The 17441-nt window shown below is 35.1% G+C and overlaps 1 pseudogene; it reads left to right on the forward strand.

Moving 5' to 3' along the window:
- Window positions 1-12276: 12276 nt before the first annotated feature.
- Window positions 12277-17224, forward strand: LOC149783829 (uncharacterized; annotated as a pseudogene).
- Window positions 17225-17441: the final 217 nt, after the last annotated feature.

Raw genomic sequence — 17441 nt, forward strand, 5'->3', positions numbered from 1 at the left:
GAATTCAGGACCTGGTACTCATTGGGTATCATACGCGGTTGATCCACGTGGAATCGTTTATTTTGATTCATACGGGTTAGCTCCACCTGTTGAATTTATCAAGTATGTTGCACCACTTCAAGCGCAAGTTTGGTACTCAACGTTACCCACACAAGGACAGATCCGCCAATATGCGGCCGTGAAGTAATTAATGTGCTTAACGCTATATCAAAATCATCCAAACCGCCACATAAAGTCGTGCATGATTATACAAGCAACCGATTCGTTTTAAACAGATCTTAAAATATAATGGTTGATATTTACGGAAGATCTTCTTCACGCTTTAAAAAAGTCCGGCGACGTTGATCTGTCGAAGTGCGCGACTAAAGATGAACTCGCTGATATCATGAATCTTGCTGGAGTTGACCCAGATGAGGTTGTAAAATTTCAGGACCGACATGGTAAACTAAAAACGAGCAATATCAAATGGAATGATATAGTTCGACGAGTACTCGGTGCGGTCTCGGATAATATACCCGTGTTTACTGACAGCGGCAGAATTAGGGATTCAAGTATATCGTTTACAACCATCAGAAATCAAATTACGGCAAGTGTTGCTAATCGCGTAAAAAATACCGGTGACACAATGACAGGTGAACTCAACATGAACGGGAATAAGATAGTAGTTTTAAGAGATCCAACATCCGACGAAGACGCAGCAACAAAAAAATACGTCGACGTCAACTATGGCACCGTAGATTTATCCACGTTGCGGGCCGAGTATGATGTGCACGTGGGCGCTTTTGGAAGATTTCGAAGAAATTTTCAAAAAAATCGATGAATCTATAGATAAATTCTTCGGCACTCCGCACGCCATTGACATAAAACTCGTTGATATCAAGACGAACATCGACACGATCAAACAAACACAGCAAAACATCGTAGCGTGGATTCCTGAGATCGTTAATAAAACCAGTTTGATTAAAATTCTCGGCGGGGTTACTCCGGGGCATATTACCAACATCGTATACACAGTATCATCGGGATTCGCAACATGGTCGCAGCAAAATAAAACTATCAAATATACCGCAACAGTCACTGGCGTGTACAGGTTGTGTTTAGTGCTGCAAAATTTGAAATATTTACAACGTATCCATGGCGTCATTCAACTGATAAGTTTTCCGGGGTTGTATCTGTTATATTAAATAGCGGAAACGAGGAAATATTTATTCTGGAAGCAGCTGATAAGAAATTAACCGCAACATCTTTCTGGTGGTGTTTGGAATTTGTAGCTGAAACACCTCAATTGGTTACTGCATAAAATATAATGAGTACCTCAATCGACGTTCAAAAATTTAGGTACAATCAAGCGCGCGAATGGCAGGCAGCGTTGAAAGATCGAGTCGAACAATATACAGTAAAAATAAAAAAGTATCAACGACGATTAGTTATCAATGACGTTGTTGTTTATTCGGTATCCGCTGTTGTTGCTGGAGCTGGAATAATATTATCCGCGGTAACAATGATGGCACCAGTAGCTGTGACTATTTGTATTTCAGCAGCAACAACGATTGCAGTTGTACTTAATATCATTGCAAAAGAATATGTACTTGCACGAATGAAAAATTATCCGATTACATGATAAAATTACACATAGTAACTGTCGCATACTCGAAGTTATCCTCGTTGTTATCAGCGAGTCTCAGTGATGGAATTATATCCGATTTTGAGTTTTCAGCGATGATTAAAATATACAATTGCGCTGGTATTAAAGGTACGAGTATTAATACTGACGGAATTACTTCAGCAGATCGTGACGAACACAACCCCGCACAAGACCACGATGATCTCGGTAAGCTCGATTAATCCTGAATAAGCATCAATTTTCCAACTGCAATTCGCGCAAATGAAATTGCACCAGCGCAATTACGAGTATACCATAGCTGGCCAAACATCAGATCGAGATCATTTAATGGTACACCAGCAAATAATTCACTTGTATTTGCTAATAAAAACAAACCCGATGGAACACCTGACTGGGTTGTTGTTGGAATACCAACTGGTAGTTATGAGATCGAACAATTCAATGATGAATTTGCTCGTAGAATAAAATCAATAACAGGAAAAGAAGCAAGAATATCGATTAATGTTCATGAGCCGACGCTATCTTCTGCGGTTGAAATAAACTCGCCTGATTACGTCGTTGAGATGAATCAGTCGACGATAAGATCCGTACTAGGTTGGCCGGATGTTCCCCCAGTGCATGAAGGACCACCTGAACCAGAACGAGCTGATTTTACGTCAACAAATAGCTCTCGTCACGAAATTACAATGACAGATATGTGGTGGTGGTGGCGTGGAGCTCGAACTTGGGACATTAGTTTAGATGATTTAATTGGTTATGGTGGTAGCATATTTTCAGCTTTACCAGAAAGTAAACTCCGTGGCCATATTAACGAAGAAGAAATTGAAAAAACTATTGACTTTTCCAATCTTGATCATAAAGATCAACTAAATAAACTACGTGAACGCCTCACTGAGTATCTTTTCGATATAACATCCCACAAGACACGAGGGGAAATTGTCAAACAAATAGAAATTCTGAATTATATCGCAGAAGCTATGGAACGCAGTCACAACAAAATTATAGATCTAATTTTAAAATCATCTCCTGCTTCAAAAAAATTTTAATTGATAAATATAAAATCAAGGAATCTGACATACCGAGGTTCAAATTTCCCAATTATAACCCGGACGCTCGGAGAAAATCTGTGAATGACACCATCAATGAGTTTTTTCCTAAAATAATCGATGCATGGAAAAAAATAACTCCACCAACAACTGTTCTTAGATATAATAATGATCCACACGGCGGCGGCAGACACGTATCTCCGGGAGTCGTTAATATAACATCGACAATCGCGGTTAATCTAGTTTGTGACGTAATCGAAGGCAGTTATCAAATAGATCTTGGAAAATCAAATCAGGCTGAACAAGGATACATCCTATACACGTTCACACAACAAGTTCCCCCTGCAAGTACCAACCAATCCTGTTTATCTACGCACCCATAATCAGCATTTGTCACGAATAAATTTTAAACTCACAGACCACATAGGACGATTAATTGACCTGCGTGGGGAGGAATTGATTGTCAATCTGCATGTAAAGTCTTAAAGACTTTTATCGTAATGATTTTTGATCATAAATCTTTTATCAGAAATATTTTATTTTATCATAGATCTTTGATCTTAATATTTTTATTTTATTTTATTTTATCATAGATCTTTGATCTTAATATTTTATTTTATTTTATCATAGATCTTTGATCTTAATATTTTATTTTATATTATTTTATCATAGATCTTTGATCTTTATATTCCAACACTTTTAGTCAAATTTGTTATTTTTCCAGTCGATTTGTCAAATTACAGTTTTTCGGAAAAATGGCGTTAAACCCTAGAACAACTAGAACAACAGCAGTTTTTCGTCAGGTCAAACCTCAAGCGGTTCTCTAATTGATTTATCGATAAATCGTTAAAAATCCTCATTTTTTTCGAAAATTACTAGAAAAATTAACAAAAATCGCATGAAAAATCTCATTTTTGAGCTAATTTTACTGATTTTTAATGATTTATCGATAAATAAATTAGAGAACTGCTTGAGGTTTGACCCTAATGATATTGGAAAATTTATCAATTTTCCTTGACAAATCGACTAAAAATAACAAATGTTGAAATATTTTATTTTTTTTCTGAAAATTTGATCATTTTACAAAGTTCTGAGTACCAACTATCCCATCAAAATTACGAAATTGATTGGTTTGCATAGTTCTAAGTACCAACTATCCCATCAAAATTACGAAATTGATTGGTTTGCATGATTCTGAGTACCAACTAGCCCATGAAAATTACGAAATTGATTGGTTTGCATGATTCTGAGTACCAACTAGCCCAGCAAAATTACGAAATTGATTGGATTGCATGGTTCTGAGTACCAACTAGCCCATCAAAATTACGAAATTGATTGGTTTGCATGATTCTGAGTACCAACTAGCCCAGCAAAATTACGAAATTGATTGGTTTGCATGATTCTGAGTACCAACTAGCCCATCAAAATTACGAAATTGATTGGTTTGCATGATTCTGAGTACCAACTAGCCCATCAATTTCAGAATAAATGTAATTTCAGGATATAATTTCAGAATAAATATAATTCCAGAAAAAATATAATTTTAGAAAAAATAATTTCAGAATAAATATAATTTCAGAAAAAATATAATTTCAGAATAAATATAATTTCAGAATAATATTTCTGATCAAAGATCTACACGTGGTCAGTGTTGACAGGGGCCCCAATTACCTAAACTTTCATTTTCATTTTCACCAGAATTATTTCATACTACTTCATTACTTTGGATCGTTTCACCAGTAACGAGGTTACTCGATAACATATTTTCTCTTAATAGTCTTATGCGAGTACTAATTGTTTTTTTTTTTTTTTTGCCTCGTACTCGTGGGATAACTCCAATCTAATTTTTTCTACTGCGGCAGAGACAGGAACGAATTCCTCCGCCTGATTATCTTCTACAGTAGCTAGCGACCGGAACATCGCCGCCTGAATCCGTTTCATGAACTTGTATTCAGATCATAGTGTGTGTATTCCTTGGTTTTTACGTTCTTGTAAAATTTCAAAATCAGAAACTTTTTTTTCAGGATTTAGTTCATCGGATATATCAGTTCCATCTTTTTCCAATTTTTTAATAGCAACAATTACATCATTAATATTTTCGTAGTTCATTATTTAGTATATATATATTTAAAATAAAAAAAAATATTTCCCCTATGAACATCTATTCGAGTCTTTTAGCAAGTTCAGGAAGGGGCACACGATGAATGAATAAACCTCTATTCGAGCCTTTTAGCAGGTTCAGTAAGTATGCAATGAATGAAATCTTAATTAAGGACAGTACAACCCAGAACTCGTAGCTTGCCATCGCATTCTACCAAGTTCAACGGGCACACGAAATACTACCCCCTATGAGAGCCCCTAACCCGTCAAACAACGGTCTAAAGGCCCAAGAGGGAGGACAGCACAAACATATATGCAATGAAAGAACCTCTATTCGAGTGTTTTAGCAGATTCAGTAAGTATGCAATGAATGACAATCTTAATTAAGGATGGCACAAACATATATTCAATGAATGAACCTCTATTCGAATCTTTTAGCAGGTTCAGTAAGTATGCAATGAAATATATGTAATGAATGAATGAAATAAAATGAATGAATGAAATGAAATGAGACCTTTTTCTACGCTCAACAGAACACACACACACACACCAACAATCAGCCCGTGGGTGATACAAAACATGTATCAACCACCAGTGATGTGTGGTTGGAGGGTTCTGTTGAGCGTAGGGGGGCTGGCGGTGCCCCAATCAATTATAAAAATCGCTAATATGCGTAACCACCGACCAGTTGTCAGTCATGGGATTCGATCCTGCGGCCTCGAGCATCACAGCCAGATGCGTTACTAATTGAGCTGTCAAATTCATCTAACCATATATGTTTCAAAGGTTATTATATAGCTACAGATCGGTTTAAATATTTCTGCATTAAAACAGCGGTTCTGAATAGATTGTAAATTTCTGTATTAAAACAACGTGTTCTGAATAGATTGTAAATTTCTGTATTATAAACAGCGTGTTCTGAATAGATTGTAAATTTCTGTATTATAAACAGCGTGTTCTGAATAGATTGTAAATACTTGTGCATTAAAAACAGCGTGTTCTGCCAAGATTTCTCGTAATATCTTGCACTAACAGCGTGTTCTGTACTACCACGGCATCAAACGTTTTAGCACCTACAGATCGGTTTAAATAGTTCTGTATTTCTGAACAGATTGTAAATATCTGCATTAAAAACAGCGTGTTTTGCGTCGATTTCTCATAACAGGTTTAAAAATAGCTCGCTATATTGTATGATGTGAAATACGTTTATTTTTCTATTTTGTAAGTTAGAAACCATAAATATCTTTCTTTGGTATAATTAATTACGACGTAGATGATTAATTAACCAATTATAACCATACAAAATCGGAAATCTACGAAGAAAACTATATATTACAGAAGTAATCTCCCTTTTGCATAATCAAAAATTCAGTAGTGTAACAATGAGGCTTTCTAACAATAAAGGATAAATGGTTAAAAAATGGTTATTAAATATAATTCGAGGTAATGATGATAGTTTATCTCATTAACAATATTGGAAGGTGATTTTCTGTTTATATTTACTGGAAAAAGTAGTTTTGGTCATATTTTCTGCGACGTATTTTACCACACGCGAGTTAACTTCAAAGCAATTCGCAGCTGAATACATTGATTGAAATATAATTTATTCACCCGTCTCTATGTTTGTGGATTTTACCGCCCTCCTTACAACTGTTCTGTCATATTTACCAGTACTATCCCCTCCCCCAGTGCAGAGTTCTCGCTTTGTGTAACAGCTCGAAGATGGATAAACTATTGTCAATTTTCACGCCGTTAATGTGATCGATCACAAGACCGTCTTTAATCAATCCCTTATGACACTCGTATATGAAACGATGACAGAAATAAGTTTTCTTCACTGTAGTAAATATCAGATAGCCAGTATTAATGACAAAACCAACTGTTTTTTTTTTCAATCGACAGTGTCTTATCATGCCATCAATATTTGATTCATAGTTTGTTATTGTAGGATGCTTTATAAATTTATTTTGCTCCATTATACAATAATATTTTTTGTTTAAATCATAATTTGTCTGAAAACTTAGATAATCCACCGCGGATTTTATAGCTCCGTCACTGACATCATTTTTATTTTGCCGTATCTTTTATAATCTCTATGTATCCTTTACCACCACAACACGCACACAACTGTGTTTTTCCTACTCCAGCACCACATTGCAGACAAGGTCCTAAGCTTCCACGGTGAACGTTTTGCATGTGTAGTCCGCAGAATTCCTTTTTACAGGATTTATTACAACGAGTCAATGAACTCACCATGAGTCATTTGCATTGAGACATTGTATACATAATATTTTAATTTAAATATTTCCTTGGAATATAATATGAGCGAATTCGATAGATTATCCCAAATAAAGCCCCTGAGCGGAGATAAATTTAATCTCGACAGAATATCTCCTAACCTACCGATGCAAGATCTGGTTGATCCGAAAAACAAAGGTTTGATTAATAAAATTCACGACGCCAAGAAAGAATTTCACACAGATGGTGCATCTCATGTCTGGTCAACGTTCAAGATTATACGCAACAAAGATATCATCGACGCTATGATGAACGACAAACGAGCAGCAATTATCATTAACTATCTAGATAATCGCAAATATCTTTTCAGAATAAAATTTGTCGTGTTGACAGAAACAGATGATTGGATTATCCGTGACAAATATGATCCTGTCCACTGTAATAAAAAAACTGTCTTACTAAGTAGAGATTCCAAACCAGGTCTATTGACAGGTATTGACAAACCGTATTATGAACGAGCATATCCTGTGACAGCGGTTATTTATGGAATCTATATGATAAATGAAAAACCCAACGTTGATAAACTGGCGCCGATGAAATTTTCAAAAATAAATTGTGTAGCTGAACGAGTAACAGAACATTTTACCGTTTCGACTCGTGGAAACGGTCTAACGGATAAAAGACGTAAAATAATAAACACGTGAGGAGAAATGGTTAAAGATACCGGTGCGTCTGGCAAAGATGTCGCTGAGTTAGGAAAAAAATTAAAATTTCCAATAACCGTAGCGACGATAACAGGAGAGATTTTGTATGAATCAAAATATAGATCAAAAGGAGCTTCGATCGAAATTATTGATCATAACGCACACGCGTGGACTAACGCAGTAACAATATATCCACGAGATCGAACTGTTAAAATTTACCGCGGAGAAATGTTTGATTTTATTAATGAAATAAGTAAAAACGATCCTGTGTCAGTATGGCTATTTCAGTCTTGCGTGGAAGAAAAAAATAAATTTGATCAGTTTGTGAGACCAAATGGCGTTATTTATCGAACAGATCTTCTTTACGAAAAAATGAAAAATCTTGCACACGAACTATTGAGCAATTGTTTTACTGTTCCGTCAGTTGCGGCTCATTTTGCTAGAAAGAAAAATTCGTGGAAACCAACACGGTTTGATTTTCTCAATGACATAGTATCCAGTTGTGTCGAATATGGACACGGCGGATTGTGGAATACTAAATACAATCACAGAGATGTTATTTCAGTTGATATGGTCGCGTGTTATCCCGGAAGTTTTCTTGGATACGGAGATTGTTCTGTGTATTTTGAGCGATTCGGTCATCCGACGCACGAAATGATGCGAGTATCGATACATGAACCATTACCGGATTTTGACCCGACTGGATTTGCTCGTATCGAGTCATTCGAAATGTCTAAAGGACTTCATCCAATTTGTTATGTTTGGTTTGGAAAATATTTTTCAGAAAAAATGTGGACACCAGTAGTGTTATTACGGTATATGCTTGATTGTGCGATATTAATATCGGTGACGATCAGCGAAGCAATTATATCATATCGAAAACAAACCGAAGTTTGGTTACCACAACAAAAGGAGTATTCGGATGAAACCGATTACGAGAACAAGATTACAAAAGATCTTGTTAGAAAAATAATCGGCAAGTTTACACAAGGAGGAGCATATGATCACAGACGACATTGTACAAGACTGATCATGAATGATGCTGAGTTAGATTTTATAATCGCTGATTGTAATCGACGTAACGGAGCTAGTTAAGTGATTTGGGTGGTAATTGTGTGTTATCAGGAATTATCTGTAATTTCTCACGTACAAATCCACGTTGAGGAGCAGTTGAATCCAGTCTGTAGATTGCGGGTCTACCTGATGATCTTGTGGATATCCTATGTGTGGTAATACTCCAAATAGGATCAGTCGCTCTTCTTTTACCACCTTCAAGTTCACCGGTCTCATATAAATACCTGACAGTGATATTTCCTAATAATGGTTGCGCTGAAAAATCACGTCGTTGTATTGGTTTGTGCGCGCTTGCAATTGCATTAATAGGTTTCATGTTGGTTGTTCGAGTAATCTCATTATTTAACGCAGTTATCACATTTGGTAATCTTGCCACCCATTCACGAGATCTCGTATCCTGAATAAATTCCTTCGCATATTGATATCCAAATAACCGGTCAGCGAGTGTTCGATTAAATCGTTCAACAATTGCCTGATCACGATGAATCGCAGTATGTCCTCGTCGTATTTTGGTATTATGTTGTTTCATCAGCGATGATACTGGACCAAGAAATTCCTTGCCAGGATCAACCTGTAGCAGCTGTGGCCATCGTAAACCACCTTGTTGATAAATTCGTTTAAAAGCATCGGCTACCTCAGATGCTGTTTTCGCTGATAGCGGTTCTACATCTTTATATCTAATTGCAACATCAACAACAGCTAGCGCGTATTTATACGTTTTTCTACGTACAGTATCATGTGGTAAAAACAGAATATCGGCTTGATGAACTTCATTAGGAACACTGACACTGAAATGTGCAAATCGAATTTGTTTCGGTGGCGGTAGGTAAATTTGCCATATTGCCTGTTTGGATAACCGCGCTTTAGCAGTAGAATGTTTAACCGCTGCTGCATCAGCAAGTTTACTAATTGCTGCTTTATCCTTCCAGTATCCAATTGGTGAATAATAAATCTATTTCATTTTATATATTACCAGCCCCTAGTGCTAATTTACCTTTCATCGCGGATCTTACTAACCCATTAGCTAATTTTTCTTTGATATTTTTATTTTTTATAGAATCTAGCGCATGAATTAATTTCACATCTGCAATATGCCTATGCTGTAGATCATTGCTTTTATATGCAACATCATGAGCATGACATGCTTTATCAATAGCGTTTATTGGTTCCTCGCCTGGTTTTGGTTGATCCTGATTATCAAGTATAATATCGAGTCGAGTACCAGGACCGCAATAATTATATCCTGGTAGGTGTTTTTCTCCTGGGCATTTAGCCCACGGAGTCCCGGGTAATTTTGTTAATTTTGCTGCAATATCACCCCAGTGTTGCTTTTTTTTAACGGTGACTTTGTCTCTGAATTATCACCGGGAATAAATTTAAATTTCTTTGTACCACACCGCGTACACTTACCCGTAACCGCTGATCTGTTATTTTTTGTGGTAATAGTTGTTAGTGTATCCGTCGGGGTACGCATCCTGCACTTCACACAATATAAATCCATGGATATTTTATACAGCATGGATATAATTGATTTCTCAGCGACAAGAAAACGAGAACCTGTCAAGCACCATCCTGTGTTACCAAATTCAATTAGAATGATAATAATAGGACCATCTGGAAGTGGAAAGACACAGTTGTTACTCAATCTTATAATGAGATGGTTAAAGTGGGATAAATTGTATTTAGTATCCCCGTCAGTTGATGATCAACGATGTTATAATGTGCTTAAGGATTTTAATGAAAACGCGCAAATAGATAAAGATAACGATGTTATCGAGTTTATAACCGATATTGATGAAGCACCATCAGTTGATTCCATAGACGGATTTATTAATAATTTAGTTGTATACGATGATGTGATGCTAGACAAACAATCAAATCCAGCTAGGATTTTTTCTCGAGGTAGACATAAAAATATCGATGTCATTTATGTTACTCAACGATACACACAAATACCAAAAGTGATCAGAGATAACTGTAATATTTTAGTTGTGTTTAATGGAGTTGATACACATACGTTGCGAAATATTCATCAAACCTGGTGCAGCGGTGACATGGATATAATTAAATTCAGAAACTTCTTTTCACGAGCGCAAGCTACTCCGCACGGGTTTATAACAATAAATTTGCACGATCCTAGAACAAGATATCGAATCGGACTTGATAAAATATTTGGATAAATTAATAGCAGCAGGGGGGGGGGCATGACCTCAAGTTGGTTCGTTTTTTGTAATAGTAATTTTAATTTCACGAGTTTTCAGATCAGAAAAGCAATTTACAAAAACAAATGGTCTAATTAACCGGAGAATCCTCAATTTGTTATTTCAAGCAAATATTCAGCTCGAAATATTTTTAATTAGAAGCCTTATTTCGGTTTTTGGACGCTCCCAAAGTCGGTCTGTTCGCCCCCTCTGCTGCTACAGCAGTAAATAGTTTTATATTACCATGGACATGAATATGAAAGCTCTTGAGGTCTGCATATTATTTTCCTCTTTGAATTCTCATGCAAAGCACCGATTACTCGTTGCCATATTCTATTTTTAGATGCGAAACCTCTATTTATTTTTCAGATTATCCAATCTTAAAAAGCGTTTTGGGGCCTTTTCAGATGTTAATCAAACCTGATATCATGATTATTTTTTAATTAGAACATGAAAGAAGCAAATTCAAAGCAAACTTGATATGAAAAAAATTGTATATCAATATTAATTGAAGTGTCACGACTAAGTTTAACTACTGTCATTAATAATAGTGAAATTATACACAAATCTTTTCTGAGCCTACTCTCTATGTAATTCAGCTGATGCTATATAATATATATCTGAATGAAGAATGATGTCTATGAAAGAAATAAGATCAATGTATTTGATGGAAATTATTGTTAGTTTCCTTAGATAGCATACATTTTATTTTAAATTTGTTACTTTCAGCGTTTCCACTGCTCTCTCTTCCTGACGTACAGGAAATGGAAATGGGACATGATATCATCAATATAAGCTAGGGATTTCCCTCTTGAGAGACGGGTTCACTATTCTCCTTTAAAAATATAATTTTTCATGCATTGAAGTGTGAAATATTTATTTATTTATTTAGAGAGATTGCTATATGACCGGAAGTGAATTTCTGACCCATTGAACCTTGATTTGTTTACAGTATAATACCTATGGCATGAACTTCACTGTGAGTTCCTTTTAGAAGAAATCATATATTAACATATGATTTAGTAAGATTTGAACACAATTCTTGGCTGAGAAACAAATTGATGGAGCATATAGGGAAAAAAAAATTATCCTCAAACCAGTATTAAAATAAGCGACAACCCCCCCCCCCAAAAAAAAAGATTCTAAGAAACTGGAAACTTAAGTATCCTCTATAATGAATTCTGGAAGAGTTCGAATCGGCTAGGAGGAAAACTCGGAACAAATAGAGAATTTTATATGTCGGAATTGACTAATCGAGAATGCCCATGTTTTGCAAATACAAACTTTGAACTTAAAACACCGATATTCAAGGGAAGTATCTGTTATTAGGTTGCACAAATAGATTGACAGTGGATTTGTCATCGTTTCTTTGCAAGTTCATGTAATGGTTTCTTGTTAAAATGGCGGCTGCTAAAATAGAGACTGAAGATGTACCTTGTTGTCCAATATGTTTGGAACAGTTCAGTATACCTAGACAGCTGCCGTGCGCCCATTCCTTTTGTGAGAAGTGTTTACAGTCTCACATAACAACTGAGGCAACGAAGCATACGAAGTTGTGTTTTGTTCAGTGTCCAGTATGTAGACATTCTGCAAGTCCCTCGATAAAGGATAGACCGACAAGTGAATGGGCGTCTTTGTTTCCAACCAACACAGTATTACAGTCAGGCTTGGGGGAATCGAAAGTAAGTCGTTTGTGTGACGCTTGTAACACGGAGGGTGACGCTGTTCCCGCTGAAGGGTTCTGCGTATTTTGCAAAGAAGCCATGTGCGGAGATTGCCGAAAAGTTCATAGGAGACAGAAAATATCAAAGGATCATACCATTATTAGTGTGGAAGAATTAGACTGTAATCCAGAAAATGTAATGAAACTAGCAGAAGGCTTTACATGTTCGGAACATCATGGAGAAGATATAAAATACTACTGTAAAGATCACAAGGTTCCCTGTTGTGGTACATGCTTTTTCGAGGGCCACAAACTTTGTACCAAAGTGATTGACTTAAAAAAAGAACTCCCTGCTCTGCTATGTGACAGCAAGCCAGACGACACAATTGCGGATATGAAAAAAATCGAGATCCATTTAAAGAAGTTTATGGAGGTGAATGAGGCCTTTGTTAATAATCTTAAACCTCAAGTTGATAGACTGACCGACAAAATCAGAGAAGTAAGAAACAAAATAAATGCAGCTCTAGACAAGTTAGAGAAACGAGTGGAGACAGAGGGAAACCGAATTTACAAAGAAGAAATTATCAGGATGAAAATCATCAGTGCTTGTCACTAATTCATGCTGTGAGAAATTCCCACTATCTTCTTGAAGCAGTAAGTAAATATGGGAGCAGTTTACAAAAATTTATAATGTCAGAAAAGATGAGCTTGCAGTTACAATCCTACTGCAATCTAGTTGGAGAAAAGTACATGAAAACTGACACAATAACATTAGAGATTGAATTCGCATATCCTATACAATCCATTTTGTCTGTCTCTTTATTTGATTTAGGGAAAGTTGTAACTACAACCAGCTCTAACGATCTGCCTCTAACATGTTTACGGAGGCCAACGAAGGACTGTCAGGTAGAGAGGGTTGATGTAATTGATCTGAAAGTCCCTACAGTTAATACCCCATGGTATACTGGTGTCACATTTGTTCCTGGAGACAGAGTGATGCTTGCTGATCACAACAATAGCCAATGCATCCTACTAAGCTCTTCCTATCAGTTCATCACAAATCATATACTAACAGGTACACCATACAACATCTGTGTACTGGATGACCAGGAGGTGGCAGTGTCGTTGTATAATCAAAATGCTATCCAGATTATGTCAGTGGTTGGTGATGTCATCAGGCCAGTCAGAAGGATAACAACCACATATAAATGTAATGGAATAGCAGCTGCTGAGAAGGGGGAGATGGTTGTGCATGGTTACTGTGGTAACAACAAGAGTGAATGGAGTCTGATTAACACAAGAGGAGATGTAAAGTGTACTCATCAGTATGACTCTTCACGCTACAACTATAACAGTGTAGCTCTGAATAACATGAAAACACGAGTGTATATTAGCACGTTTGATATGAATTCACTTCTTTGTTTTGACCTGGATGGCAATAAGCAGTTTACCTACAGCCCTTACAATCTTAGATACCCCACGGGAGTAGATGTGGACAGATATGACAACATCTATGTTGTTGGAAACGAATCTGGCAACATTCATCAACTGTCTCCAGATGGGTCTGTGATACAGGTTGTAAATACAGGAGTGCCAACATATCCAAGGGTGATTTGCATTGACAAGAGTAAGGATATCTTAGTCATCACAAATAGTTCAGATAGGAAAAAACTTCACATTTATCAGCTGAAATAAATTTAACACAAGGTGCTTCATACCTGTAAAGTAAGTTCCATGAAAACAAAATGCATATTGAAGATTTTTGGTAAAACAATCCATTTAAATATGCAAATAAATGCTTAGTAAATTTTAGTGTTACATTCCTGTAAAGATATGTATACCTTATGAAAAATGCATATTGAAGTTCTTATGTCCAAAAGAATCAGTTTTTAAAGGTAAATAAATCCAGAGAAAATTTTTGTCGTTTGAAACATTGTTGCACTAATTTTCATATGATGGACATATGGCTTGGATTATTGCTAAATACAATGATTGTTATTATTATTATTATTAATGGTAGACCATTCACAATAATCTTGTCTGAAATGGAATGTTATCTGATGTTAAGCATGCTAGATAAGTGTAACAGAGAATTGACTAAACAAGTATATTAATTCAGTTAGATTATTTATACATATTTATATGAATTGAAGTACTGGATTAGTGTGCATACTTTACAAATCAAGTGTATTTATGGACAAATAACATTCAGAAAATCTTGTCTGAAAATGAATGTTATCCAACTTTCCTCAAGTTAGATAAATAAAAGAGAATTGACTAATCAAGTATTTTAATTTGATGATTATTTATACATATGTATATGAATTGAAGTACTGGATAAGTGTGCATACTTCACAAATCAAGTGTATTTATGGACAAATAACATTCAGAAAATCTTGTATAAAAATGAATGTTATCTAATTTTCCTCAAGTTAGATAAATAAAAGAGAGAATTGACTAATTAAGTATTTTAATTTGATGACTATACATATTTGCATGAATTACTGGATTAGTGTGTATAATTTACAAGTCAAGTGTAGTTATGGACAAATACAGTTTCTCCCTGTCAATCTACAACATAACCAATGGTGATAAAAATGTGCAAATTATTTCAAAACTGGTGATGGAGATAGTGAAGCCTTGTTCAGATGTTTGGAATGTTTTTTCGCTATTAACCAATAACCTTGCAGGTATACAGAGGTTAACATTGAATGCATGAATTATTAGTTTGAAAAGAAACGTTGTTCAAAGAAAGACCTACACTCTCCTTAAGTGCTTCCAGTCCTGGTGACTAAGCTTTCCAAAAGTCAGCATTATGAGGACTTTTCATAATTGTAAAAAATATAGTTGCCAAGAAAGATAAATAATAGAAAGAGACAAGAAGAATTGGTATATATAATATATCAAATAAAATGAAAATGAAGGCAATTTTAGTGCTACATTTCTCTAAAGATATCAAAAGATACAAGCAAGATGTAGAAAATGTCTATCAACCTTTAATGATGAAGTGTGTAAACTGTTTATAATGACTAACATGTATAGAGTTGTGTTTACAATTCTTTACAGTACTTACTTAAATGCAATAAATATTAGGTTGGTAGAGTTTCATTTTGTGAGCAAATCACTTGCATGACTAAATAATACTGCTTATTATTATTATTATTATTATTCTGTTGTTGATTATTACAATGTTAATTATTGATTATTACTATGTTATTTATTGATTATTACTGTTAATTATTGCCTAAACATGTTTATGTAACTTTACTGAGTGAAACATAAAATTAAGTTGTACACTTTTTCTTTTTGACCATCATACCAGTTACTATACATATTTCCATAATAAATTATATAAATATAGACCAGTAAATTAAAATGAAACAATTACTTCAAATTATATGCATCCTAAAATAGCCTGAGGTAGTGTAGAATGTGTAATGTACATACTATTAACAAGAAGTATAAAGCAATTATGTTGAAGTGTATGCATCCCATAATATATTATAATAGCAGGAGATTGTATAGAATGACCCATGTACATACTATTAACAAGGAGTATAAAGCAGTTACTTTAAAGTATATGCATCCCATAATAGACTATAATAGCATGAGTTGTATAGAATGTATATGTTGACAGCTATGTGACAGTTTATAGTGATGAATAGAACTGGAGCCTCATGCAACAAACATGTAGCATGATGTCCCACCCAGTCACATTATCCTAACACCAAGTCAATCAGTCCTAACCCTAACCTCTTAATGCTGAGCGCCAAGCGGGGCAGCTGTTAGTACCATTTTTATAAGTCTTTGATATTACTCGGCCAGGGATCGAACCTATGACCTCCTGCATCCGAGGCGGATGCTCTAACCACTTGACCACCAGAGTGGTCTTCTTTCACAGATAAATATGTAAGTTGGGAAACAATTTCCTTTTGAAAAGAAAAGTAAAGAAAATAAAAACCAAACCAAAGCCTAGGAGATATAAACCCTTTTACGTATGTGTCCTGTTTGTTATTTCAAGGACTTTCACTTATCCAAAAACATGGGAAACATAAGACCTTTAATGTCTCATGCCCTGGAGACAAAAGACCTTTAACATGACACACCCTGGAAACTGTGGAAGAGATAAATGAAAGGTGATGTATTTGGTAACAGTTAAAGTAACATTGTCATCTCGCATCAATGGAGTTCATATAATCAATAACGTAATGTCATCTCACATCAATGGAGTTTGTATAATCAAAAAAGTAATGTTATCTCAAATCAATGGAGTTCGTATAATCAATAAAGTAATGATGTCATCTCTCATCAATAGAGTTTGTATAATCAATAAAGTAACATTGTCATTTCACATCAATGGAGTTTGTATAATCAATAAGTAATGTTGTCATCTCAAATCAATGGAGTTTGTATAATCAATAAAGTAATGTTGTCATCTCAAATCAATGGAGTTTGTATAATCAATAAAGTAATGTTGTCATCTCAAATCAATGGAGTTTGTATAATCAATAAAGTAATGTTGTCATCTCAAATCAGTGGAGTTTGTATGATCAATAAAGTACCATCATCTCACATCAATAGAATTTGTGTAATCAATAAAGTAACGTTGTCATCTCACATCAATGGAGTTTGTATAATCAAAAAAGTAACATTGTCATCTCACATCAATAGAGTTTCTATAATCAATAAAGTAATGTCATCTCACATCAATAGAGTTTGTATAATCATTAAAGTAATGTCATCTCACTTCAGTAGTGTTTGTGTAATCAATAAAGTAACATTGTCATCTCA

The sequence above is a fragment of the Sinohyriopsis cumingii genome, chromosome 14 (assembly GCF_028554795.1).
Source record: "Sinohyriopsis cumingii isolate HCF-2022 chromosome 14, ASM2855479v2, whole genome shotgun sequence".
In the NCBI taxonomy this organism is placed as follows: domain Eukaryota; kingdom Metazoa; phylum Mollusca; class Bivalvia; order Unionida; family Unionidae; genus Sinohyriopsis; species Sinohyriopsis cumingii.